Source organism: Macaca mulatta, chromosome 17 (genome assembly GCF_049350105.2).
Source record: "Macaca mulatta isolate MMU2019108-1 chromosome 17, T2T-MMU8v2.0, whole genome shotgun sequence".
Taxonomy (NCBI): Eukaryota; Metazoa; Chordata; class Mammalia; order Primates; family Cercopithecidae; genus Macaca; species Macaca mulatta.
In genome coordinates, this window is record NC_133422.1 from 9,058,316 (window position 1) to 9,086,253 (window position 27,938).

The following is a 27,938-nucleotide window of genomic DNA, read 5'->3' on the forward strand; positions in this document are numbered from 1 at the left end:
GGAGGTTTCCCATTCAACTGTGCCTTTGATGACCAAACCCCATCCCAGTCTCCACTTCAAAGTCAATTTTATTGGATGGGAAACCATGACATCTAAGATGTTTTCAAGACCTTGCCAGAGGCCCAGGAAAGTCTTAGAGGTTTCCATGTAGAGAGTTGTTTTGAAGGAGTTGTAGAAGTTGAATCAAACTGGAATAGTATGAAAGAGAGAGAGAGCGATCAATTGATTTATTATTTTGTCAGTTTCTTGTCCAAGCTTGTTTATTCTCTGTTCTTTCTTGAGTTTACAGAGATGATGTGTGGAACATTTGCATAGTTCTAAATTTTGGTCTACTACCTAGTTATTTCTAAAAGTAATACATTACATTTCCCTTTGTCTTGATGTGTTTGTAAGCAGTTTCTAAGGGTGTTTTCTGAAGGTGCTGTAGCTCAGGCCTGCTTTCACACAGGATACATTTAAGGAATATCACTGTAATTAGTGATTACATCATTACACAGTAAGTGGTCTCAAAATCTGAAACATGAATGTAATAAAAAACTGTTTGCAAATGCGTAATTCATGTTTTTAGAAATGCATGTGCATAGTAGCAGTCTGATGATTTTAAAATACAGGAGCAACTATTTATCATGATTTTTATTAATAAAATACCCGATGACATGTTTCTCTTTTAGAGAAAGTAGTATGAAGGAAAAACTTATCATATGATATATATCTTTCAAACAAAGGAGTTAGATTTTGATGTCTTAAAAAAAATTCACCTCAAGGGGAGATGAGCCATGTCCACATAACAGCAGCTTTTGCTGACCGAGAGCTGACAGGTGTGGACAGAATAATTGCAGGTGTGCTTAGGGCATTTCTTCTCACCTCTGCTCCAAAGGATACTAGAGAGGGACCCCTGAACACCCAGGGGATAAGAGCTGTATGTGCTAGAGAAAATAACTCCCAGTTTAAAGACTTCATATTAAAAGTGACATTTTTATATGAATGTCTATCCAGAATTGTTTTCTATTTTAAGAGACATATGTTAGAATCGATTTTTAATTATCAGCTACCTACTATGTATGTAATTTTTACTTCACCAATAAATCACAGAAAAACCTCCCATGAATTTGAATTGTCTTAAGTACTACTAAATCATTATACCTATACTTGTTATTAGGTGTAATGTCAAGAAACATTTTGTTTCTATGCTTTAGTGAAGAGATGGTGCTTTGATGACAGGGAATAAACAAAATATGAAGCTCTTGAGAGAGCTGAAAGTCCTTAGATCAACTTCTCACATGGTATATATCTATCCAACAAAGCTTTCTTCTCCAAGCTTGTTCATTCTCTGTTCTTTCTTGTGTTTGCAGAGATGATGTGTGGAAAGCTTTGCTGGTTCAGCTCATGGAAACAGCCAATGTGGTATCAGAATTGGTCCCTTTTTTTCTTCTTGGAAAGCTGGTCTTTTTGCAGACACTATTTTCACATAGGATTCATTAAAGGAATACTGCTGTAATTAGGGATTATGTCATGCAGAGTAGATGTTTCAAAATCTGAAACACGAGCATGGTGAGGATCTATAGTCACTCATTGCTTAATGATGGGGATATGTTCTGAGAAATATGTTGTTAGGCAGTGTCCTAATGGTGCAAACATCATAGAACGTACTTCCACAAACCTAGATGAGATAGCCTACTATACACCTAGGTGATATGGTATAGCCTTGGCCCCTAGGCTACAAACCTGGAGAGCATTTACTGTACTAAATACTGTAGGCAATTATAACACATTAGCGAGTATTGGTGTATGTAACAGCATCTAAACATAGAAAAAGGACAGTAAAACTATGGTTTAAAAACTAAAAATCGTGGTGTTCCTGTATAGGGCACTTAAGCATGAATGAAGCTTGCAGGAGTGGAAGGTGCTCTGGGTGAGTCAGAGAAGGAGTGGTGAGTGAATATGAAGGTCTAGGACATCATCATACACCTTTATATGATAAACCAGGGCTATCCTGGAGGCCTGGTTTATACCCGCAACACCACAAACATGAGTAATGTGCTATGCTGTGACATTACGATGGCTAAGACACCACTAGGCAATAGGAACTTTTCAGCTTATTTATAATCTTACAGGACTACTGTCGTGTATGTGTTCTGTTGTTGACTGAAGCATCGTTATGTGGTGCGTATGGTATTTGCAAATGTGTAATTCATATTTGTAGGTGCTTGTGCATATTAACAGTCTAAACAATGTCCACACTGACTGTGGCATGCTATACTGGGACACTTTTAAGTGACTCATTGTTAATTCATGAGTGTTTCCTAGGCTAGCCTGGCTCTCCTGGGACTCTTCCTTGCTGTTTCCCTGGGTCCTGAGGGGCAAGTGATGATGAATGTGGAAATCGGAGCCCCATGCATCCCCCTGGACATGAGATGGCAGGGCCATTTGGGGTCTCAGCTGTTCCATATGGAGTCCCCATCTACCCTGGGCTCAGGCTTCAGGCCATTAGCCCAACCCCACTGAGCAGAGGCTTTCTAAGTCCGGTGCCCGTCTATGTCTTTTTACCTTTTCCACAAGGTTCTGGCAGACGAGACAGGCACAGGGAAATGAATTACGTGCATAGGTCCTCAGAACTTGAAGGTGTCTTGCCATCCAGTTTACCACCCATTTTATAGCCGAGCAAACAGATCAGGTTGACCTGCCCTGGGTCCTGGGCTGGTGTTCTTCCTACTCTGTTTCCTTCTGAAAGCTGCCATATACAGGGAAGATATGTGCATGCTTTGAATATATTTTCTTTCTTTTAGTAAAGCAAATCATAGAGTCAGAGCTGACTTGAGAGGCCCCTCAGGCTTCCCAGGTTGTCAGCCAGCCCCTGCGGGACGCTCAAGTGCGAGAGAGGGTTCCGCTCTACGCAGAAGCCACCTCTGAGGCTCTCATTGGGAAGCGCTCGCTACGAGTTCAGGTTGTCTCCTTGTAATCTTCAGCGAGTAGCCACAGTTCCTGTGGACTCACACAGCACCTGCATGTGTATCGTGCCCCCAGGAGAGCCCCAGGATAGCATGCCCTTCATTCCCTTACCAATTCGTCATGTGAAGATTATGAGGTTGGCCCATTTTGAGCCTCGAATAAAACTACAAATTAAATTAGTGACCCATAGCTTTTCAAAAACATATTTACATTGAAGGAGGGAATGTAATTTTCTACCTTAGAACTTAAGCATAAGCTTAACATCATAGGTCTGACCCAAGGTGTGGCTCCTTAGTTCCACACCTTGGGTGTGTCCAGAGATGAAAAAAAAATCCCAAATATAGTTTAGGTGATAGAAACTTACTGATAAAAATAATGACTGTGCTGTAGAATTTAGAGTTGGAAACATACTATTGCCTCATGTATACAGGTTGTGCATCCCAAATCAGAAAATCTGAAATTCAAAATGCTTCAAAATCCAAAATTATTTTGAATGTTGACACAATGCCCAAGGGAAATAGTCATTGGAACATTTTGGATTTTGGATTTTGGGGTTTGAGATGCTCAACTGGTATAATAAAAATATTCCAAGATCTGAAAAATCCCAAAATTCAAAACAATTCTGGTTCCAGGAATTTTGGATAAGGGGTACTCAACCTGTACTTGGTTATCACATTAACCAGTAATTAGGGATAGACTTGATTTTCCCAGTGAGTAGGCAGATGTGACTTAAAGTCAAAACCTTTGGGAACATGTGCGGAGGGAAAATAGGGTGACATAGGTTTCATAAATTAATCATTAATGAAAATAGATCGTATCACCCAAGGATAGAATAATTTATGTGGAAAATCCTATGTCATCATGTATTCTGAATAGCACTTCATTTACTGGGTGCCCAAGAAACAGAAAATATCTATCAGAGAAGTACATGGAGAATGTGATATTTGCAGCTTTCCTTTACCATTTCTCTTCCTCTCTTTTCAAATACTGCCATACTGCCGTGTGTTCTCCATGGCATAACCTAAGAACAGAAATTATGGGGCAAAAAATTTGAAAAAACAAGTAAAAAATAAAAATTAGAAGTTTTTCTCCTTTTTTTTTTTTTCTTCTGCCGTACAGAAGTATTCAGATGATAGGGAAGTAGAGCTACAGCTGGGGAGGTGGGTAGAGAGGCTGACGTTCGCATAAATAATCCTGGCAAAGGATGTATGTTTTCAGAGCCTGCAAAGTGGCATGAAGTGGAGGGTTAATTTCTGATGAGGATGTCAGGTCGTTTCTCAGAAGGGATCGTAAGCCAGACCGCCTTTTGGAAGGTGGAATGAACTCTAGGAGATCTTTGGTAGGGGAGCGGTGCTGTTGGAGCATTCAGAAAACTTCCTGAATCTGAGAAGCTGCCATTCCCGGTGTAGCCTGCCACTTCATCGTGGCGCTGTTTGTCTCCTGGGTGCTGAGTCCACATGTTTGAGCTCCCCAAGATTTATTCTCACAATGTGTCTGTTCAGGTCTCTCTAATCTTCACCTTGTCATCTGATCTACAGTTTCAGCCCTTAGCAGTTTGGACACAGTGCTCATGTCTATATCTCTAGCTCTGATGTCCCTCTAGAACTACTCACCTGCATTTCAAATGAGCCATCAAGTATCTCTAACTGGGTATCAACTCACCGCAAACTGGACACTTTTTCAGAAAACAAATTCATTTTTTAGTACAACCCAAACCCTTCTCTGGAAGTTGCTCTGTCTTTTAATGATATCTGTGATCTCCTGGCAACCCAGACTGGGAATTTCAAAATCAGCATTATGTCATGCCTGCTTTTTTTGGGGGGGCGGGGGGGGGGAGGAGACAGAGTCTTGCTGTGTTGCCTGGAGTGCAGTGGCACGATCTTGTCTCACTGCAGCCTCTGCCTCCCGGGTTAAGCAGTTCTCTGCCTCAGTCTCCCGAGTAGTTGGGATTACAGGCGTGCGCCACCACACCCAGCTAATTTTTGTATTTTTAGTAGAGACAGGGTTTCACCATCTTGGCCAGGCTGGTCTTGAACTCCTGACCTCGTGATCCACCCACCTCGGGCTCCCAAAGTGCTGGGATTGCAGGTGTGAGCCACTGCACGTGGCCATGTCATGCCTGCTTTTTGCCGTATTTTCTGTTCACTCATCATTTCTGGTAAATTCTTTTTCTCTGGCACTTACCCCATCCTCATTCTTCTCTCTCCTCATCTGTGTTAAAACTGTGGTAGTGCTCACCTGAGCTCTTCCTGGCATACCTTGGCTTTCTAATCCACAAAGTACATGGTCCTTGGTAATTTTCCCTTTGACCCCGTTTCGATTGCTGCATGGTGCCCCTATGCCTGCTTCACCTGTCAGACTTCAGGTCCTCCATGACCTGGCCCTCCTATCTTTCCTGCGTACCATCCTGACATATACTCCCAACTAGCGAAATGTGAGTAACAAAAATGTGTTGCTCACGTTTTTTAATGAGGGCTTTGTGCTTTCCTGCCTTTTGGTTTTGATTTAAACCATTCATCTCTGGAATACACCTCCCCCAGCTTTCTATCCCTACCCCCACCACCTGCCATCTCTCTCTGCAGATTCTATCACTTTTAGATACATTTCAATTTTTACTTCCTCTAAAAATCCCTCAATGTGATTTTTTTGTTCCTGGAAACCCCTAGGGCTCTTGACTTGTATCACTTTTATTACCTACTAGCTCTTGTAGTTATTTGTTTTTATGTCCTCTCTCCCCTACAGACTATAAGCTCTTAGCAGGTAGGGGCTATGCCTCTTAATAATTTTAGTATCTCTCACACTGAAGGACACTGTCCTTTACAATAGTAGAATTTTAAGGGAAGTTCTCTCCCAATAGAAACTTTTTCTCTTATGTAAGGGCATGGAAAAAGAGATTTTTGACTTAAGTATCTTTGAGAGTATTTTGTATTGGGAACATATTTTTACTTTATTCTTGGATTTTGATAGTTGATGAAGCTCATAATTATAGCTCTCACAGTTTTTGAGGACCTCTAAAATGTCATTTTTATTGACTGTGGTATACATAGAGATAATTTACTTAAGTCAAAGAGTAGAAAACTCTTTGAACTCTAAATATATTCAGAGATAAACATCATACAGACTGACTTAGTAGTCTCACAAGTGTCCAGTAACCTTTATATCTCCTTGCATATACTTGTTTTTAAATAATTGGGCTAAAACCCTACTTTTGAGGCTATTCCTGAGAGAATTTCAAAATTTCCAAACTTAGATGTCTTGATTTGATGAGGTTAGATATTCTCATTAATCAATTCTCGGCCTTTTGGCTAAGATCAAGTATAGATATTCTCATTAAATTCTAGAGTTTTATTTCTTGTTTTAATATTTAAAATAAGTACATGTTCTTTTAATTATTGAATAGGATTTGGGTTCTGGCGATAATAATCTGAAGTGGAAAATTGCTAGCCTTTTGGAAGTCTAATCAATGAAAATGAGGGTTAATATGAAAGCTTTTTGCAATGTTAACTTTAGGGTGTACACTGATGAATACTATAAAACACATTTACATACATAACACATTTGATTTTCTACGTCTGACATGCCTTTTAAATAAGATCAGGGTTGACAAGAAATGTTATTAATAACTCTTACGGAAACAGCCATTAACCCATCTCATGTTCATCGGCAAAGAGAGAGTCATTTTTTATTCATGGAAAAAGCAGCCGAAGGTGGCTTGTGAGGTCAGACTTCAGAGAAGCCATTGCCTGTTTGATATTACTCTTAATGATGTCTTTGTTCATTCTCTTCAGAAACACTCAGACAATGATTTCCACCCAGAGATAGGATTAGATTGCAAGCATGTTTTGTTTTATTTTTAAGGATGTTGGCCATTTCTGCTTATAAGATAAACTGAAGGTTTGGGGAACATTTTTATTTGTAGTACACATAATGTCTAGTTGAACTGCTTCAGTTTTCTTGGCTGGCTTGTTTTCTGAAGATTAGATTATCTGCTTTCCGTTTCCTGATCCTACATTCTTTTAGTGTATTCTATGTGGTAAGCATAAGCTCAGCACCGGGGCTGCCATGACCTGGACAAGGGTGAGTCCTCACTAACCCTTGCAGGGAGTGGGGAGACAGGGTTATGCACATAAAGCCATGACGCAGGGAAATGTTAGCAAGACTGTGATTGAAGACCACACAGCATGTGGTGGGCAGGGGAGGGAGGAGGCACAGGAAGGGGGAAGTATCCGTGCACCCTGAGTGAGGTGAAGAAAGACCTCAGGCCCTGCAGGTCCTCTCCAGGCTGGCTCAGCACTACTGCATTATGTCTTCAGATGGAATTCTTCCACATTGGTTTTAAGTAATTGACAACCTTCTGAATTTGCTATAGAATACTCCACCAAAGGGGGGGAAAAAAAAAACTAGAGGTGGGAGAAGATAGGTGAAAAAAGATTGACAAATATTTGAAAATATTTGAAGCTGGGTGATGGAACCATGAAGATTCATTGTACTCCTTGACTTGCTGTGTATGTTTGAACATTTCCGTAGAAGGTTAAACTCCACCTTCTCTCTGTATTCGTTTTTATTTCTTTTTTGTTTTATTTTATTTTTACATTTAGTGGTCCCTAGAAGGCTCTTAGACAACCTTTTTTTTCTTCTAACCTTTTTGAATTATAACAGAGATTGTGTATATTGACATTATGATGTTTTGATATACATATGCATTGTGAAATGATTACTACAATCAAGTTAATTAGCATATCCATTACCTCACATAGTTACCTCTTCTGTGTATATGTGTGTGTATGTGTGGTGAGAACATTTAAGATCTACCTTCTTTGCAAATTTCAAGTACATAATAAAGTGTTATTAATGATCAACCTTATGCTGTTTATTAGAGCTCCAGAACTTACTCCTCCTGAATACCTGAAACTTTGAACCCTTTAGCCAATACATCCCCATACTGAAGGGATGATACAGTAGTGGTGAAGAATGCAGACTCCGGAGATACACTGCCTGGGCTCACATCTCACCTCTGCTGTTTGCTAGCTTCGTGACTTTGCGCAAGTTACTTAATTTTTCTGTGCCTCTGTTTCCTCATTGCAAAATAATAATAATATAAACAATGATTAAAATAAGTGAAGCCATCAATAGGGTCGATGGGAGCATCAGATGGAATTAATATCTGCAGAGTACTTAGAAAAGGGCTTTGCCCAATAATAATAATGTTTCTGTGGGCATTTCCATCCATTGGCCATGTGCATGAGGATTCAGCAGCTCAGTTGGAAGATGACCATGATAGATTAATGTATCTCTCATGGAGGAAAGAAAATGCTTCTGCTGACATCTGAGTCAGGCACACGACATATATTCTGGTTCTGAATTTTTATGATCACCTCGCACATGTATGGTGAATAGCCTTCTGAGTGAGTGTTAAGCTAAAAAGCATCATTTCTGAGACATGAAAGTGGAGGTTGATGATTTTCATGGCAATCTCTTTCTTCTGAGTTGTACACTTGTGGTGGTTTGGACATTGACAAAATATAGACAACGAAAATCATGTTTTGATTTCTTTATTTAAAAAGGCTATGCCATGCCTTTAGCACATTACCATTTGAGTGAATATATTCACTTGGCTTCCCTGTAAATGAAACATACTTATGCAAGGTGACTAATACATTAATCTAAGCTGATGACATTTAAAACCTCTGCTCAAAATACAAAGTGAGAGTTGGATCTGATTTTATTTCTGTGCCTTTTCAATGTCTGTTGGAAGAATGGGAACATTTGATTCACAGTACTTAAAGGGCTTTGCACAGCTTCTCATTTTGCTAGAGCCTAATTTCCATTGTATTAGGGCTTACTTTGTCAAACATCTCAACCCAATTTGGGTGGGTGAAAAAGAGAAGAGTGAGAACAAAAACTAAAATAAGCTTCTGATTTCCTCTGGAAATGCGGAAGTCAAACAAATGTCACTGATGGATTTCAGTATCTAGTTCCCTGGAATCTGTAATTATGAAATTTAAAGTATTCTTTATGAGAAAAAAATAGAATCATTTTTACTGAATCTTGCTGTTAATTTTCCCAATTATTCCCACACATTCAGTTCTTTCTCTTTCCTGTTTTCTTTGCTTCCTTCCCACACATTTACAAAGGAGAACACTTTTTTCTGAGTATTTTTGAGCATTGCCTTTAATAAGTGAAAATATTTTCTTATTGCTTCAGTAACTCCTAGTTTGTCCACCTTAACTCAGATATCTGGATCTAACTTAGAAATCATATTGTTTCTCTAGAGGTTTATAAAGTTTGTAAGTGCCATATTCTAGGATGTTCTAGCCCATTCAATATGTTTAATGAAGAAAAGATACTGGGAGCTATGGAAATCATATTTTAGATAAGAAATATGACATATTAGCATGTGTAATATGCATAAACCCCAGCATTTTCAATAATGGAATCGTCTTTGGGAAAGTCAGTTAACCTTACTGGACTCAGATTTTTATCATGAAGTTCAGAGAGATTGGATTAAATGAATTGACCAATTTGGGCCCTCAAGAGCTGGCATTCTGTGACTTTATTCTGTTAAAAAAAAATGAAACCATTTATGGTCTTAAGTGAGGAATAATAGAATTGTGTTCAAGGAAAATTAATATGATAGTGGTGAATAAAGTAGTTTGGAGAAGGGAAACTGGGCGTGAGGCATCTTGGTTCTGCCAAAATTAATGATGCTTTCCCTCTGGGCCAGAGTTCACTTTTGTTATTTTTTTCATTGTCTTAATAAGATACAAATTTTAGAACAATAACAGAGAACAGTGCAAAGGTTTTACTGCCTTGCTTTTTTCTGTAAAATGCAGAGCTATGAGATGCTTGGAAGTTATTTTCTTGCTCTAGCCCTCTCTCTAATGCCGAGCATCTTGGATTATTAGTCCGGTACCAGAACAAAGATGAGGAGATGCAAGGAGGTGGAAAGGAAGAGGAGGAAACATTTTCATACATTTTATTGCTTTTATCTTAGCAGAAACTCTAGGTCAGAGGTCACATTTTGTCACAACTCTAATTTCACTTGAGACTGTGGCAGAGTGAGAATATCGACAAGCAAACAAACATAGCTTCTAGATGAATCTTGCTTCTCATGGGAACTTTGCCAACAGTACGTGCTTTCTTGCATTGTTGTAACATGTGTAGGCCGTCTTCTGGGAAGGTTCGTAAAAACCCTTGTGGTATTTTTCTGAAGGCAGTAGACAGAGTGAAGAGATTGATAATTTCTCCTTTTTTTTTTTTTTTTTTTTGCAAGGAAAAAGAAAAAAATGTATATGGTTATATCAGAAGGTTATTTGGGCTCCTGTAACAGGCAGCAGTTAGCAGGAGAGAGTTAATGGAAACCTGAACTAGGGGGTTACAATAGGAATGATCGAGTCAGAAGGTGCCATTTCACACTGTGTACAGGATTGTACAGGGGCTTTGATGAGTTTTATTGATGGGGCTTTGATGAGTTTGGGTTTGGTCATGTTGAGAAGCATTCCTATAACTACATCCAGCAGACATCCATCCTGTAACTACATCCGCAGCAGCATACATCCATTCCTATAACTACCTCCAGCAGATTGGGGCTGAAAATAAGGAGAGTAGCCATGGAAAATAAGTGATGTTTGGAATCGTGACTGACATCATTGAGGGAGTGCATGCAGAATGAAACGGGAAGAGGGAAGCTGACACATTGTGCAGGGAGTATCTATCTGGGTTGTGGGTGTGGGAGATGGGAGACAGCTGGAGAAGGCTTGGTCAGTGAGGAGGAGGCGTGTCAGCATCACCAAAGCTGGGGGAGAGAGGTTCCTGGAAAGAGATGGCTGGTCAAACCATCTGTGCTGTGGTGCTGAGATGTTTCGATATTGAGGAGAATGGATCTGCAGACTGTGACTAAGATGTCACTGGTAGCCAGGCGCGGTGGCTCACACCTGTAATCCCAGCACTTTGGGAGGCCGAGGTGGGCGGATCATAAGGTCAAGAGATCGAGACCATTTTGGCCAACACAGTGAAACCCCGTCTCTACTAAAAGTACAAAAATTAGCCAGGCGTGGTGGCGCTCACCTGTAGTCTCAGCTACTCGGGAGGCTGAGGCAGGAGAATGGCTTGAACCCGGGAGGCGGAAGTTGCAGTGAGCTGAGATCATGCCACTGCACTCCAGCCTGGCAACAGAGCGAGACTCTGTCTAAAAAAGGAAAAAAGAAAAGATGTTACTGGTAGCTTTGAAGTAAGTTTTTAACAAAATGTATGAAGGCAGAAATCGGGTTACAAGGGGGTAAGGAAGGTAAAGGTGGAGAGTGTCTACTACTGTTGAGAAGTGTGGTGAGGAAAAGGGAAAGAACCGTAGCAGGAGAAGTTTGTTTGTTTTGTGTTTGCTTTTTTTTTTTTTTTTAAAGCACATAAGAATGCTTATGCTCTGAGGAGAAAGATCCAGTAACCAGGGAGCTGATTGCTTATTTTACAAGTTCATACCATTGATCAGAAGACTAGTTCATAGAAGATGGAATAAATCATCTATTGTGATCAGAGCCATATCCTTATGTATAAGAACAGCAGAGCAGACGTAATTTGACATTTTGTTCAAGATACCTTCATAGTGTATAAATATAATAGTTTCACTCTAGGTAGGTAAAGTTGGACAGACAGAAGAGTAGGAGGGGGGAGAGAAATACATTAAGTGAAAGGAAAGATGGAGGAGGAAGTAAGGAAGGGAAGTGAGGGGCTTGAGGTGCAGATAGTAAGATGGTCGTGGTGGGGACTAACTGAGAAGGGAACAAGGAGCCATTGGTACTCTATTGTCCTCTTCCTGGTTTTCTTGAAGTCCTCCTGTCCAGCTGCTCGCTTGCCCTGCCCTCCTCAGGCAGGGATGCAATGAGAGTCAGAGCTAACACCTCAGCTTGAGGTGGTTCTTGGGATCTCTTAAGGTGTAGAAATTGTGGAAATTTGTATTTTCAATTAAAGGCAATGCCAGATTACTTCTGAAATACTGTTTAAACAGAAAACTTGTTTAAGTGGGTGCTTAGATAAAAAGGTAACTTTGTTTCTGTGGCATACACATCTTACCCCCATGAATTTGCCATGCAGATGACAGAGCTATTAAATTACTGCAGGCACCTGCATTGCTCATTCTTGAGCCAGAGCCATCTGAATAGAAAGTATTACAAGATGTGAGAGAAATGTACAGGATAAATGAAGTGAAATGTAGATTTTTTTATCTGCTAGCAGGTACCACTAAAATGAAATATTGCAGACATTGTGATTAAGAATGTCTAGATCCTATTAATACAATAACTGCCATGAATATGTCTAGTCAGCTAACAGACTAGACTAGGTGAATGTGGTAACTTTTCGATGCTAAGCTGATGCATTCTGTTGAATGTTCTTACACGGTTGAATATGTGCAGGTCGTACATTTGTGAGACAGTTTTACCTCCTTTGGTGATGTCAATAAAATAGCTTCCCCAACTGGAGTTTGAATATCAAGGAGTCCTATGTGAATGTGTGAATTTGGCATTGGCATCTGAAGGCTCCTTTCTGGCTAGTTGTAAGGGTGATTTTGACCAGGCTGCATGTCAGCCAGCCACATATTCCGGAGTAACCAATAACCAGAGTCACTAAAGACTAGGCATTGTTCTTTCTCTGTTTCCTTTAGACTTAGTTCATCTTGTCAAAAAATCATAAGAAAAGATAATTGATTTAAATATTGTAAAGATTGTAAGCATTAAAGTAACATATCTTTGTATCTAATAAATTGTTCATAATTACGTATGAAAATATAATTTATTGATTTCCTTTAGCTTCACAAGGTAATGAAACCTAGGGAAAGAGAGGTGGACTGGTAGCCAGGACCACTGGGCCCTACCTTCAGCTCTTAAAACTAACTGGCTGGGTGGCCTTAGGCAAGCTAATTTACTCGTTTGGGCCTCAGGTTCTTCATCAGTAAAAGGAGGCATTTGAACTCAGTGATACTCAGTGTTCAATTGATTCTTTAAAAAGAAGTCTTATACATGTTAAGCTGAATTACACAATGCGTGTGTTTATTCTACTTAATGGTGGTGGGGCCATAACAGGCATGATATCAACCAGACCAACCAGGCATTATAGGATTGTTGCTGAGTCTTTACTGTGTTGGTATGTAGATATCTGTGAATAATGTGCTGTTTTAACTTGGAGCACACTGAGACGTAAATAAAATATGAGCCAGCTTCCATAAATCTACTTCCATGCCTGGCCCCTAGGCCCCATCTTCTCTGTTGTGCTAGGGGCTGTGTGGGGTTCCATTCAGACATCTGTCAAGCAAGTCAGAACTTTATGAAGACAACAGGGATATATTGAGAATAACTAAATCCATAAGATAGAATTAGATGTATTTACTATGTATTATTTTTACCCTAAATATATGCAATAAATTTAGATTATGTGTGGTAGGTTTTGTCTAGTTCTTCCTTCCTAAGGAACTGGTGAGAACTTTCTCTCAATGTAGCCAAGACCTTGAGATTTCGCTTTTTTATATCAGGGGCCTTAGTCTATAGTTCTTTTATGTACATCAGTTCTTCCTTATCCATTCCTAAGGATGAGTTCTAAGACCTCCAGTGGATGTCTGAAACCTTCAGTGGTACCAAAGGATACATATACCATGTTTTTTCCTATACATACATACCTAGGATCAGGTTTGATTTGTAAATTAGACACAGTAAGAGATTAAGAACAACAATAATAGATAATTGTAATAATATGCCAGTCCATCATTCTTCTTGCACTTTGGGGCCATTCTTAAGTAAAATAAGTGTTCCTTGAACACAGGCACTGAGACACCACCACAGTCTGTCTGATCACTGAGATGGCTACTAAGTGACTCAGGGTAGGCAGGGTTTACAGAGTGAATCTCCCAGACCGAGGGATGATTCCCATCCTGGATGGGACTGAGCAGAGCAGCGTGAGATTTCATGTTGCTACTCAGAATGGCGTGCAATTGAAAACTTATAAATTGTTATTTAAATTTTTCACTGAATATTTTTGGACTACAGTTGGCCCTGGGTAACTAAAACCATGGATAAAGGGAGACTGCTGTACTAATTTCAAGTTGACTGCAAGTATAGTGTTTCTTCCCAGCATTGCTAGGTAGAGTTACTTCTTCCAAGAAGTTCTGAAAGATTAACTCATGTCCTACCCCTTTTCTGGGAGTATTTCTTTACTGTGTCCATGATACTTTCTCTAGTTTGAGTACTTGGTTCTCTTTTTGTGTGCTGAGGTTCTGTGAGCAAAGAATGAGCTATTTTACAATCCTTTCCTTTCTTGATAGCCCCCTCAGCTTGAGTGTGAGGTTAAAATGGGTGGGTTTCTCTGGATGCTGCAGCCACAGCATTTTGTGTCTCCCTGCCTGCTGTGACCCACGCGGACTTCCAGTTAGCACGCCCTGCCCTTGCCTGACCAGGCCCTGGACCCCTGTCATTCTTATCACCTGTGCATGAGGACAGAGGGCCACCGGCAGCTCCAAGAGCTGCCCTCCTGCACATCTTTTAGTGGCTTCCATGCTCGTGTTAAGTATTAGCAGATGCTGGTGCCCCTCCCCACTCACTCTCCTCAGTTTTCAGGGTTGAGTATTAAAAACACGACCACAGTAATGCAGGGCTCCTCCATGCCATTCCTGTGCATGAGTGTTAATGTACGGATGTAAGTGTGTCTACATGCACATACTCCCCACCTCTTGCACAGATAAGTGTGACAGGAAAGTGGCCACCCAAGGATCTCCCACCACAGCTGTTGTGACAGAAAGCTGAGGGGTGAATTCTTTTTCCAGCACGATTTATTAGAAAATGTGTATGGCAAGGAGTTGACACATCAGACAGCTGCAGCTGTCAACTGCCAACACCCATTTACTCCGACCCCTTTGATTAGAAAATGAAAAATGCCACCACACCTCGGGCCCTGTCAGCTGCAAGGTGTGCCTCTAAGGTTGGTGCTGACACAGGAGACTTCTGTTGCCTCTTGGAAGGTTTGTTAATGAAGGAAATGAGCCAGGGCAGACCCTGTCACGATGGTTTCACTGGAGAAACCTGCTAATTAGGCTGGAGGTCAAAGAGCTGCTACTGTTTCAAGCAGGTGCTATTAGTTTTGTGTGCAACAGTGGCTCCGAAGGTGCGTGAAAAATAGACCACGTCTCCCTGGTTTTTATTACAATTAAGGAAAAGACGTGTTCTCTGCCTGGAGCCTCGTTACTCATCCAGGAAATATACGTTGCCTTGAGAGAGTCCTGTGTCTCTCTCGGGCTCTCTTCGTGGTCATCACTAGCTTCCTTCTTCCCAAGCCCTTGTTTACCATCCCAGAAGCCTAGAATAGTGATACTGGCACCCTAGATATTATCCAGGTGACCACAGACATTCCACAGAGGAGGAGACGGATGCCAGGAGAGGTGAGATGACTCTTATCACCCTCCCAGGGTGAGGTTAGTGATGGACACTCCGATGTCCTCATCCCGTGATGCACACCAGGGTGAGAGGCACCTAATGTGGCACCATGGCTTATTGGAGGAGGCATCCATGTGTAGCTTGAGTCTGAGGATGATGTTCCATTGTTGAAGTCCTACAACATATTAATAAATTGGCAGCCAACTAGACTCTCAGTGTCCTATGATCTTCCCTCTGCTGAGTGCTCATGGGAAGCTGAGTTCAGCTGCCCCACGTTCGTGGGAGTCTGTTAGCAGCATATCGGTACTGGCTGAGGTTCTGCGTGAGCGATCCCTGGAGAGCAGTGGGGGTAAGTGTGAGTGTTTGTGTGTTGAGCACAGAAATTGGCACGGCCTTGTATTCCTTCCCAAAGACTCAAGAGAGGCAGCATGCTGGGCAGGACAGTGACTAGGACTGTAGGAGACTGGGCTTCTAGACACTGACTTGCACTGTCACCTTGGGCAAATCACCTGATCCCTGTGGGTGACAGTGTCCTTCCTGTGAAGTGAGGGAGTGGACGGTGAGTCCTGGGATGCTTTCATGGATCCCAGTTGTCTGGTCCTGTGACTCCAGAGCTGAAGATTTGCAGGATGCTTTAGCACCCCAGAACACAAGTTTGCTGCTTCTCACGTTTTTATTCAGAAACTCTAAAGAAAAGGCTCTTAATATTTCTTGTACGTTTTTCTCTGATCACAATTGGAGGACATACAAGATATGTTACCTATGTATTTAGTATTGTCAATAGAAATTCATAATTCCAGAGCTATATATCTAAAACATACACATATATTTTTCTCATTTAAGGAAATCTAAACTCTTATGGTAGTGCTGATAGGATAAAATCCTGAATCTCAGTACGTAGGTATACATCGGGCCAGATTAACTGAGGAATAAATTCCCCAAAACTAATTTTAACAATCTAAATAGTGGTAAGATTATATTGCTTTCATATAGTTTCTTTTGGTGCTGGACCTTGTGGGCACTGCATAAAAAAAAAAAAGATAAATGGCTTAGTAAATAGTGGAAAGCAATTAGAGATCTGCTATTAGGAATTTTAAGTTTGAAAGCATATATGACAAAAAGTTTTCATATATTATTTTATGTGATATTTTGAAAATATCTCTTTTGTGAAATTTAGTAACTTAAAAACTTTAGTTCGTTAAGCATTATAAGTTTGGTATATATAAATTATCTGATTATGTTCTTCAGGTAAAAAGTCAAGTAAAATTTGCAGGGAAAGATTCCAGTCTGATTCTGAAGACCTGAGCACCAGGAGTACTGAGGGCAGGAGAACATCCCTGTTCTAGTTCAAGTAGTCAGGGAAGAGAGCAAATTCAACCTCCTGTAGCCTTTTTATCCCATTCAGGCGCTTAAAGGATTGGATGGTGCCCATCCACATTGGGAGAGGCCATCTGCTTTATTCGGTCCACCAATTTAAATGCTAATATCTTCCAGAAACACCCTCACAGACACACCTAGAAATCATGTTTAATCAGCTAGCTGGGCATTCTGTGGATCGGTGAGTTTGACACAAAATTAACAATCACAAGAATATGTAAAGAACCTTTACAAATCAGTAAAAAGAATACATAAAAATACGTCATGTTCAATTAGCAAAATGGGCATAGGCCATAAATGCACATTCATAAGAAAAGCGAAACCAATATCCAACAAACTTATGATACATTTTTTGCCATTACAATTGATATCATAAAACAAATTAACTACAATATTATTAGACTGATGAAGATTGAAAGGGATAGTAATACATAGAGTATTGGTGAGTCTGTGGCAAACTGGGCAGTCTCATACACTGAGGTCAGAATCACAAATTGATGTTATATTTAAGGAAGATACTTTACTAATATTTAAAAAAGAAACCTTAAAGGTATTCATATCATGAATACCTTTCTTTCAAATAATTCCACATAAGGAATTACCTTGAGAAAATAAACAGATGTATTTAAAACAATGCACCTTCATTCTTGTTGTAGTGAAATATATTTTCACAAATATCCGTAATATCCATGATTATTTAAATGGAAAAAATCAAGACAGTATTATGCATGAGACTATTTTTATACTTATATATTAAAATATATAATAAAAGATAAATTCCTAGATTACTTTCTATTTTCATGTTAATAGTTGGGATTATTGGAGACTTTAAAAAATGTTTATTCGCTTATATTTTCTAAACATGGAGCATGAAGTAAGAAAAGAAAAAAGAATTTTTTTGGAAATGTATCACCACTTAAAAATAAGAGAAGAATACAAAGAAAGGGACTGAAGGCTAATTGACCTGTAGTTAGCAGGGGCCGGAGAAGGAGTTAAATTTCAGTGTGAAGTGAGGCAGGAACCCTCCACTGAAGGACGGGCTGATCCCCCTGGGGTCCGATGTGCATTGCAATTCCCTCTATTATTGAATTCAGTTCATTCTTGCAGTGGAGATCAAAGTCGGGCTGAAACAATCTCTACAGCATTCTGACAAAAATTAAAAGATGAAAGAAGGCTGTGTAAAATCATCGATACAGCAAGAAAAAGCAGAACGTGCTTATGTTCAGAAAAGATTATGATAAAAGCCACTTTTATAAGTCATGTCATGTTTTGAAATTGACAATACATGGAACAAAATGCCACAGCACTCCCTAACAAAGTGTCAGAGCATTTGAAATTTTGCCATCTTCCTGAATTTCTCAGGGGAGTGTTATTTCAGTGATCATAAAATTCCCCATAAGTCCTTATTACTTTTTTAGAGGTAACAATATGGTCATTTTATGGGACAGCTATAAGAAATAAATCTCATTTATCCCTAAGGAAACTATCTTAGGATGAGCTCGACGGATGTCATTAGGCATGGATCCCTGAAAATGTCTTTGATTGCTCTCATCCTAAAAATAATTACAGAAATATTGATTAAGAGCCCATTGCTTTATTGCTTTTATTCTGTGCTGGATACTTGAGTAACAAGGCAGAAACCAATATGGATGTTGAAGATGTGGGCGTTAAAGAGCTTATCTTTATGTTGCTTAAGAAAAAAGACTTCCGGCCGGGCGCCGTGGCTCAAGCCTGTAATCCCAGCACTTTGGGAGGCCGAGGCGGGCGGATCACGAGGTCAGGAGATCGAGACCATCCTGGCTAACACAATGAAACCCCGTCTCCACTAAAAATACAAAAAAATTAGCCAGGCGTGGTGGCGGCGCCTGTAGTCCCAGCTACTCGGGAGGCTGAGGCAGGAGAATGGCGGGAACCCGGGAGGCGGAGCTTGCAGTGAGCCGAGATCGCGCCACTGCACTCCAGCCTGGGCGACAGAGCGAGACTCCGCCTCAAAAAAAAAAAAAAAAAAAAAAAAAAAAAAAAAAAAAAAAAAAGAAAAAAGACTTCCCTATTTCCCTATATCAAATTCATTTTATATAATGAAATACACACACACACATATGCAAGAGGTAGAGTGAGCGAGCACAGGCAATGTCATGTAGATAGATATGGGGAATTTAAAAAAGATATATAATAATGAAATTGAGTTCCATGCAAGGCTTTCTCTGGCTAATGCCAGGCTGTGGAAAGATAACAGAACTTCCAGAGAGAAGGCCTGAGTTCAAGTCCCTGCTCTGCTGTTCACTCACACTCTCACCTTTTCACTTCTTTTTTTTTTTTTTTTTTTTTTTTTTTGAGGTGGAGTTTTGCTCTTGTTGCCCTTGTTGGAGTGCAATGGCGCGATCTTGGCTCACTGCAACCTCCGCCTCCCGGCTTTAAGCGATTCTCCTGCCTTAGCCTCCCGAGTAGCTGGGGTTACAGGCATGCACCACCACACCTGGCTAATTTTGTATTTTTGTTTTTTAATAGAGACAGGGTTTCTCCATGTTGGTCAGGTTGGTCTTGACCTTCCAACCTCAGGTGATCCGCCCGCCTCAACCTCCCAATGTGCTGGGATTACAGGCGTGAGCCACCACACCTGGCCCACTTTTTCACTTCTAAAAACCTCACTTCTTGCTGTATTGTCAGGATAAAAACATGTAATTGAGGTTCCTTGTAGGCTAAAGGATATCAAGTGTAGTACAAGTAGGTATACTTGTTGTATAACTAAATCTTGAGCAGAAAGTTGTACTCTTTATTGATGCAAAAACAGCCCCTGGATTGAGTCCCCTGAGTAAGGGTCTGATATCCCAGGTAAGCAGTTGAGGTTTTGAGGAGGGAGAAGGGGCTAGGTTGCACTTGGGCCCTGAAAGACAGGAGGCTTTGGGTTGGTGGAAATGACGCTGTATCAGTCTGTTCTCATGCTGCTATGAAGAAATACCCAAGACTGGGTAGTTTATAAAGGAAAGAGGTTTAATTGACTCACAGTTCCACATGGCTGGGGAGGCCTCAGGAGACTTACAATTATGGCGGAAGGGAAAGCAATCATCGCCGCCTTCACATGGCGGCAGCAAGAAGTGCCGAGTAAAGGGGGAAAAATCCCTTATACGACCATCAGATCTCATGAGGACTCACCCACTATCATGAGAACAGCATGAGGATAACCATCCCCATGATTCAGTTACCTCCCTCCGGGTCCCTCCCATGATGTGGAAATTAGGGGAACTACAATTCAAGATGAGATTTGGGTGGGAATACAGCCAAACCATATCAGATGGGGAGAGCATTCCACTGGGACCAAGTCACTGTCTGTCTAAATCAGCCCTCACTCTGGGTTCTGTCACCACCTATGACTATTTGATTACCTTTTAGAGGTTCTTATAGGAATTGAAATTTCTACCTTCTTGATCAGAAACAGAAAAAAGACTAAATGATGCTACTTTATTTAAATAAATTCACATCCCTGTCCGTGTCAGTGGCTCTCTCCTTCAGTCTTTTTAAACTCTGTCACAAAAATATGTCATTCGAGGAGAAAATTTTTAAAATGTAGCTTTTGTGGACAATTTCTAATGATCAGCCACTATCTATATTGTCCCCAGTGCCTAGTTCCATGCCTGTTCTATACCAGGTGCTAGAAAGTGTTTAAAAATTGGAAATAATGTAAAAACTATGGTAAAGAGCAAAATTTAAATTTCTAGCATATTTCCTTTTCTTTATCCCTGACGTTTCTATGCTTCAGATTTTTTTAAAACTTCCTGTTTTGCATTAATATTCTGTCAATACTTGAAAGTTTTATTCATTTACAATCAGCACTTGTTTTAGTTTCTCTAAATATTATCCCTTTTGCTTCCTTTCACTGTTCTTTTTTCAAAATTATTGTTTTCTGTTTATAGTAGCTACTTATTTTTTTTTTCATTTTTCATGGGTAGTTTAAATACTCTGTGATTCATTGTATTTATAATTTTCATTTAAATTTTTTCTTCTCACTCTGAGAATGTAATTTTCATTTATATTTCATTTTCATTTGTTAACTTACCACATTGGTATTTCTGTTTTAATATTTAAAACACAAACATTTGGCTGGGTGCGGTCGCTCACTCCTATAATTCCAGCATTTTGGGAGGGCAAGATGAGCAGATCACTTGAGGTCAGGAGTTTGAGACCACCCTGGCCAACATGGTGAAACCTTGTCTCTACTAAAAATACAAAAATTAGCTGGGCGTGGTGGCGCATGCCTGTAATCCCAGCTACTCAGGAGGCTGAGGCAGGAGAATTGCTTACACCTGGGAGTGGAGGAGCCAAGATCATGCCATTGTACTCCAGTCTGGGCGACAGAGCGAGACTCATCTCAAAACACACGCACGCACGCACGCATGCACACACACACACTCTTGAAAAACGTATTTTTCTGAATGATATATTGAGAGCCCTGGATAAACTGGGAGTCTCCTTAAAGGATAAAACCCAAGTGTTCTCAGAACACGGTGGTAGTGTGTGCAGGCCTCCCGCCTCAATCCCTAGGCTGCCATCCCCCTGCAGATACCCGCTGCCCTCATTCCAGGGGGTACTGTGCGGGTAAGTGGACTCTGTGACTCTAGGTGCTTAGATCAACACACCATTGCCAAATATTTGACTATGTCATCCTTTTACAAAAATGACAAATAATTCTCTCCCTTGTCAATAAGGTAAACACCTTAGCTTGGCATTCAGGATTTTTCTCAGTCTACCCTGAACCTCTTACCCAAAGCCTCATTATTCCATTGGTAGTGAGGAATGGGACAGATATTCAGGAAACTTCTATTTTAGGACTAGGCATGTTGTTGCCTGTTTGAATTAGAGGCTATTTAAGATGAAGAAGACTTGGTTCTTTCCATTGCAGGTCATAGATTAGCGGAGGAGGATACTGATATTCTAATTTAATGTAAATCATTACAACATAGCGTAATTTAATTTAATGTAAATTATTACAATATAGTATAATACCTAAAGAAGTAGAGATATGAAAAAATAAAGCACATAAAATCTGGTTGCCATTAAGTTGGCTACTATTTTTTTTTTTAAAAGCCCAGAAAATAACAAGTGTTGGTGAGGATGTGGAGACATTGGAACCCTCATACATTGCTGATTGGACTAGAATGGTGTACCCGCTATAGAAAACAAGATGGCAGTTCCTCAAAAAATTAAAACTAGAATAACTGTGTCACCCAGCAATTCCACTACTGGATATATACCCCAGAAATGTAAAAGCAGGCTTGTGAAGAGATATTTATGTATACATGTTCCTAGTTGTATTATTTGCAACAGTCAAGAGGTGGAAACAGACCAAGCATCCGTTGATGGATGAATGGTTAGACAAAATGTCATTTATCCATACAGCAGAAGACAATTCAGCCTTCAAAGGAAAAGAAATTCTGACACATGCTACAACATGGATGAACCTTGAGTACATTGTGCTGAGTGAAATAAGCCAAACACAAAGGACAAATACTGCATGATTCCACTAATAGGAGGTACCTGGAGTAGTCAGATTGATAGAGACACAAAGTAAAATGGTGGTTGTCAGGGGCTAAAGAGAAGGAGGAATGGGAAGTTACTGTTTAACAGGTATAGAGTGTCACTTTGGGAAGATGCAAAGATTCTGGAGGTGGATGGTTGTAATTGTTGCACAACAATGTAAATGTACTTAGTACCACTGAAGTTTACGCTTAAAAATAGTAAAATTACGTGAATTTTACCACAGTTAGAAAATAAATTTTAAAAGTCCAATGTCAGCCAATTATTTCATAGTTAATAAAGAAATAGAAAACTAAATCAAGTGGGCTAAAATATCACTTTGATAACTATAAGACAGCTTGTAGGGCCAATGGGGTGTAGGTGTTTACCTCCAATAGTGGTAGCATCTTACAAATAAATCTCTTGCATCAGTGTGAGTGATGGGGTATGTGATAGGCATCACATTGAACTTCTTGAGCAGCTTCATTGGTTTAAAATGAGTAGCTGTTCTTTGGTTTAATTTGATCCCATTTGTCAATTGTGGCTTTTGGGCCTGTTATGGGATGGGGGGAGGGGAGAGGGATAGCATTAGGAGATATACCTAATGTAAATGACAAGTTAATGGGTGCAGCACACCAACATGGCACATGTATACATATGTAACAAACCTGCATGTTGTGTACATGTACCCTAGAACATAAAGTATAATAATAATAATAAAAATGAGTAGCTGCTTGAGTTGTTTGCAGTTCAACCCAAGAAACACTTAAGGTTGCCAAGCAACATGACTGCTGTCAACAGAAGCAAATCTAACATTAATTTCATATCTCCTAAAATGATAGAAGAAACAATGAATCTAAATGTTTTCATTTCTAGCTATTTTATTGAATAATATAAACACTTCGTCAAGAACGTGCCGTGCTGTTTCTACAAGAACAGTGTTTCATACAGCCCCTCTGGCTGTTTTGTTTTCTCAGCCAAAGCACCTTAGGTCTTTCAAGAGCCCAGAGGCAACATGTAGATGCCTGCCACAGGATTTATACTCTGAAGACTAATAGCTTTACCTGGGAAGTTGTAAAAATCACTCAGTAAAATGAAGTTGTTAAATGACAAACTCTTTATTTCATGATGATTTTTGAAATCCAGAGGACTTCTTTTTGGTTAAGCTTAGCCAACAAAGACAATAGTTAGATGACTCAGTTCACGTGCTACACAGAGCCACAGAACAGACGGAAACGAGACAGCTTTCTGTTGGAGGCATCCCCTCACTGCATTCTGCGATCCGCAGAAATAAAGTCGGTAGCAAATGTACAAAATTGAGATGATCCCACTGGATTGGTCAAAGGATAGCCATAATTGGGGATTCTCTTTTCTTCTGAAGCCAGAGCTGTATATTCTACTCAGACACCTGTGTTCACTGTCTTTAACAGACTCTATCTGGAGTAGACCAGCGAGGAGAGGAGTATAGCTAAGTATGTGAATTATTTTGACACTCATTTAACTTCTCCAAATACCACAACTGAGGTTGGTGGGCTATCCTCATACCTGGACTTCCTCTTTCCCTTAACTCCTGCCCTCTACTGAGAACCCACGGGGAGGAGGTCTTCTCAGTTCCTTCCCTCTGTGACTGCAGTAACCTTCAATCCCATGCGAAGAGCTGACACCTGTAGTCATATCCTGTGCCTTGTCAGCCTCTGAAGTCTTTGTTCTCCGTGCTAACCTATGGCCCTATTCCCCATTCTTTCCTTTCTTGCCTCATTTTCCACAGTGGCTACTCCAAACCTCCACCAGACTGTAGAATTCCCGTTTTGCTGCCACCCACCCCTCTCTATCTACCTGTCTTTAGCTCTGCTTTCCTTTTTCTATCCAAAGCTAAAGTAATTTCTTCATCTGTGCCCTTTACTTCGAGCTTGTCCAGCCTGCAACCTGCTGGCTCCATGCAGCCCAGGATGGGTTTGAATGTGACCCAAGATAAATTTGTAAACTTTTTAAAACCTGATGAGATTTTTTTTGTGATTTTAAAAAAATTTTAGCTCATCAGCTGTTGTTAGTGTATTTTATGTGTGGCCCAAGACAATTCTTTCAGTGTTGCCGAGGGAAGCCAAAATATTGGACACCCCTGCTCTACTTGGTCCTATAGCCTGAAGACCTTAGAATGCCTATGTTGGGGTCCTGCCTCTCTGCTTAGGAGCTGGGAGACCTTGGAAAGTTCATTGGCCACTTTGTACACCAGTTTCTCATCAGCACATGTGGTTAATGATATCCATATCACGGGGCGATTGTGAGGATTAACGAGAAAATGCACGTGAAGCACACTGGACAGTGGCGGGCATGTGGTCAGTGCTCAGTCAGTGTTCAGTGCTCTGATCACCAGCCTCTGCCCCAGCTGCTGTCTTGGGTGCCCCCTCTGTCTGGGCTCCTGGGCTTCTCTTCTGTACCCACATGCTTCTTGCTCCCCTGCTTCTGGCCCCAGCCATCGAGCTGCTCCCATACCACTTAACTTGTTCTTTAGCCTCAAAACCTTCGCTTTAGTAGCACTTCCTCCAGAGATCTTTACCTGATATCATACCCACTCCGCCTGTCCAAGTGTGAGTGAGAGGCCTCTGTCCTGTCCTTCCACTCTCTCTGGATTTCCCCTCCAGGATGGTCAGTTTTCTGTGTCAACGTGGCTAGGCCTGAGTACCCGGTTATTCACTAGACACTCATTTAGGCCAGAGTACCCACTTACTCACTTGAATGTGAATCTAGATGTTACCATGGAGGTATGTTGTAGATGTCGTTAACATCTATAATTTGCTGACTTTAAGAAAAAGAAGTTATCCTCTTTAGCTTGGGTGAACCTCATCCAATCATTTCAAAGGCCTTAAAGAGCAAAATTGAGGCTTCCCTGAAAAGAAGGAAATTGTGCCTCAAGACTGCAACATCAGCTCCTGCCCCCAGGTTTCCACCCTGCAGGCTTGCGCTGTGGATTTTGGCCTTGCCAGCCCCAATAATTGGGTAGGCTCATTCTTTGAAATCTCTGTGCATGTGTGTATTTCACATTCTCCTGGTTCTGTCTGTGGAGAGGGCTGACTGATGCAGCCTCTCCCAGCTCACACGTGGCTGCACTGGGCCCCGCTTGCCCTGATTCTCCTCTGGCTCGATAGCTGCACACTGACAGGAGCCACATTTCTCCATGTGCTTGTCCCATAGCTTAGTTAATATCGAACACTTCCATTTTTTCTGCTAAGCAGTGTGGTTTTAAAGATTAATGTATTCAACAGATGTTTATTGAATTTTGGGGGTATGCCACATACCTAGCAAAGTGCTCTCCATACAAACCTGAAAAGAACCTATCCCTACTTTTCAAGGGCTGCAGGCTGGTGAGATCAGTGTTGAAGCAAATGTTGATGTGATACTGTCATGGGGGTGCGTACAGAGTAAGTGAATGTATTGCAAAGGTGTCTGAGTTTGGGACATCAAAGAAGGCAGTAGAAGAAGAGACAAACTTGAAGGAACAGTTGAGTTTGCAGGTGGGACAGACAGAATAGCCGTGTGAATTTGTAGAGGCGTGGCGCATTGCAGCAGCAGGATGGGGTTAGACCTGCTGGGCCACTGCCGGGCAGGCAGGCTTTCCTCAGGCCATGAAGACATGCAGCGGGACCAGGAAATAATGTTCAATGAGGAGTGAGTGAGATTTATGAATGAAAGACCACAAAATGGGTGGCATAGGGAGTGGGTTAGAGAAGGTGAAACAAGAGGAGAGGAGACTGGTTAGGAATTGCTCAGAGACAGACAATACAGCGGGACTCAGATGGCGACAGGAAGGAGAGGAAAGGATGGACAAAAGAGGTCTTGAGGATTATCTCACATTATAAATACCAGAAAATGTAAGGATACAAACAGATGTGAGTGCATATATATTAAATGTCAATAACATGATTTTGAAAATCTTACGGAAGGTGAATTATACACCTCAATGAAAAAGAAAATAACTGGCAATCTTGCCAGGTGCAGTGGTTCACGCCTGTAATCCCAGCCCTTTGGGAGGCTGAGGCGGGCGGATCATGAGGTCAGGAGATCAAGACCATCCTGGCTAACATAGTGAAACCCCGTCTCTACTAAAAGTACAAAAAAAAAAAAAAAAAAAGCCGGACGTGATGGTCGGCGCCTGTAGTTCCAGCTGCTTGGGAGGCTGAGGCAGGAGAATGGCCTCAACCCAGGAGGCAGAGCTTGCAGTGAGCCGAGATCGCGCCACTGTGCTCCAGCCTGGGTGTCAGAGCAAGACTCCATATCAAGGAAAAACAAAAAAAAGAACTGGCGATCTTTACATGAGCAAAGATGGAAAATATAATTTCCCAAAGTCAACAGTAAATATTTCTGAATGGTGACATGTGGGGTAATTTTAGTTTTTTCGTTTATCTTCTAATCATTATTTAAAATTTTTGATGCTGGCCATGTGTCACTCATGTTGTTAATTCAAACATTTAAAAAAAAATTGCTAGGTTGCCTTCAACTGTATTCCTCACTCTGTGCCTACTTTCAGTTTTGATCCATGCTTGGGTGTTTTGCTCATATATATACAACGGAACGAAGTCTAAATGTATTTGGTGATTAAATCAGAAATAATAAGGAAACCCTTCATCTTTGATGCCTTTATATTGTGCATCAAAGGATGACCCTAGTTTAAAAGGAAATTGTAAATGATAAAACAAAGGTTTAGTTCAAACCATTGCCCTAAATATCGGGCCTTGTAGAACATTTCTTTAGATTTATCTAAATGTGGTGGCAAGTGCGTTTCTGTGGAATTGCGGACACTCCGTGCACTTTCTCTAGTTTAGAAATATTTAGTACCATGATTACTCATATATTCAAGTATTGGAATGGAACTCCTTTCCCCTGGCAGTCTTTTTTTTTTTTTTTTTTTCCTTTTCCATCTGGAATGACATTCCAGATTCAGAAAGGACTGGCTGTCATTTAGCTCTTTTATTTTAGAGAACTGTAATTCTTTTTTCTGTCATTGGGCCAGGGTCCAGATTCTGTAAGCTGGTCTGTTTTTCATAACTGGAGTTACAAAACAGAACATTTGGGTTCATGATGGCAACGTTTCCTGAAGGCCGGATTCCCTGTGCAAAAGACTGGATGGCGGCCTTTCCACTTCAAATACATTTCCCACGCAGATCTACCTCGTCTTCTTCATATCATTGTTGTTTAAACAAAGAGATTCAGCCTCGTTAGTAAAGATGACTGTTTCCTTTCCATTTTCAAACTCATTTTTACTTTGTAGTTTTTTTTTGTTGGTACATCATATTTGTTCATATTTATGGGGTATGTGTGATATTTTGTTGCATGCATGGAATGCGTAATGATAGGAGGAATCAATTCTAAAGATTACTTTTTACTTTAGTGATGAGATGTGATTGTGAGTGAAAGGACAACAAAATGAGTCATGGCTGGTAAGGAACTGCCTGTGCCCAGAATGCTGGTTCTCAGGGGCAGCCTCAGTGCTTGAGTAGGGTGTGCAGTGTTGGGCTTGGGCTATCTTTGTGAAGCAGAACATAGTCTCTCTTCAGAAAAGAATGGTGGAGGTGGGGTGAGGTGAGGGTTCTCGGTCCATTAAGGTCAGAACATTGAGGATTAGTTTTATTTTTACACTTAGGAGAAACCCCAAGACTTTCTCGATACTGGGGAGGCCTTACTGCTGTTTGTCAA

At 40.7% G+C, this 27,938-nt stretch overlaps 1 protein-coding gene and 1 long non-coding RNA gene across 4 annotated transcripts in view; one reads left to right on the forward strand and one right to left on the reverse strand.

Annotated features, from left to right (window-relative positions):
• The window catches only part of MTUS2 (microtubule associated scaffold protein 2), a 429,611-nt gene that overhangs the window by 85,016 nt on the left and 316,657 nt on the right, over positions 1 to 27,938 (forward strand). The window lies entirely within an intron of this gene.
• Positions 256 to 26,376, reverse strand: LOC144336224 (uncharacterized). Its single transcript, XR_013407838.1, has 2 exons — positions 25,590 to 26,376; positions 256 to 3,606 (listed from the first exon to the last, which is right to left on the reverse strand). It is a non-coding gene; the product is annotated as an uncharacterized LOC144336224 (long non-coding RNA).